This window comes from Orycteropus afer, unplaced genomic scaffold, assembly GCF_000298275.1.
Source record: "Orycteropus afer afer isolate SDZICR_OR568_19922 unplaced genomic scaffold, OryAfe1.0 scaffold00630, whole genome shotgun sequence".
Taxonomy (NCBI): domain Eukaryota; kingdom Metazoa; phylum Chordata; class Mammalia; order Tubulidentata; family Orycteropodidae; genus Orycteropus; species Orycteropus afer.
In genome coordinates, this window is record NW_006922217.1 from 476,507 (window position 1) to 477,792 (window position 1,286).

Below are 1,286 nucleotides of genomic sequence, written 5' to 3' on the forward strand. Positions count from 1 at the left end.
GTACTATGGTCCTGAGTTAGTAGCTCTATTGAATCTCTCTCCCATAGTGTCTGGATGTCTGTGAAGGATTATTACTCTGTGTCTGTCTCCTATTGTTTCTGTAAGGACTGCAGGTATTTTGTATCACTGGTGTCTGTACAAGATTAGTCTCAGCTGAGTCTATCCTTGGTCTAGAGTATACCTCTATTCACTGATCCCTGTCTGATCACCTCAGGTGTTTATCTGTATAGCCTAGTGTTTGGTGTTAATGGCAATGCGGTATCGTGGACACATTGGTTGGTTTTAGCATCTGTCGTCTATCTCTTATGTGCACAGTTCGGTGTCCTCTAATTTTCAGAAACTATTTCCTTAGTGTATTTTGCTCCTGAAGTTTCTTTTCCTTCTAGTTAGAAGGGCAGAGTCAGGAAGATGACAAAAGCCTGCCTTTGTGTTGACTTTGCTGGTCTCTGGGGAGCTGGCCTTGGGGTGGAAACTGTGGTACATCAGAGAGGGCTGCTGGCGTCACACCCGCGGTCATTCCTGCCCATTTTTGGCCGTCTCCACTGAGGACTGCTGCTGGGCCGAGCTCCCAAGTCTGAGAAATAGTGAGCACTAGGATGACTTTTCTCAGGCTGTAGGTAGACTTGCTGTGGCTTAAGAGTTTTGGGGAGTCTCTTGTCTATAGGGGTGTGAGCCATCTAACTGGAGGAAATGCAGCTCCTGCAAGCCTAAGGCCCCTGGAGGGACCCCATCTTGTAGCCGGAACTGTCCAGGCTTCAGGCCACTATCTGGGGATGGCATATTTCAGGCTGGAGAGACCGCAAGTATTTATTATTCATTTTTCTGGAGATGGGAATTTGGATGGCATCCCATTTGGGGCTGTTGGGTGGTGGTGTTGACAATGGAGAAGCTGCTATGAATATTTTGGCATATGAGTCATGCTTCAATGTAACGTGCACACGTTCTCTAGGGGCTGACCTGGACTTGAGTGTTTGCATCCAAAACTCTAGAGAGAACGCAAAGGTTCTCCAAAGGAACTAACTGGATTGTCCAAGTCTTCTATTGCCTTTCAGCTTTTTATCTTTGTTCTTTTAATTGCTGAAAGCTGTGTGTTTTTATGTGGCTTTGTCTCTTCATCTTGTTCTGCCATTTTTTGATGTATATATTTTGAATCGTTGTCATTAGATGGGAGCTCTGGTAGCATAGTGCCTAAGGCATCTGACTGCTAACCAGCAGGCTGGAGGTTCAACCCCACCAGCCACTCCTCGGAAGGAAGATGGGACAATCTACTTCCATAGTGATACTGC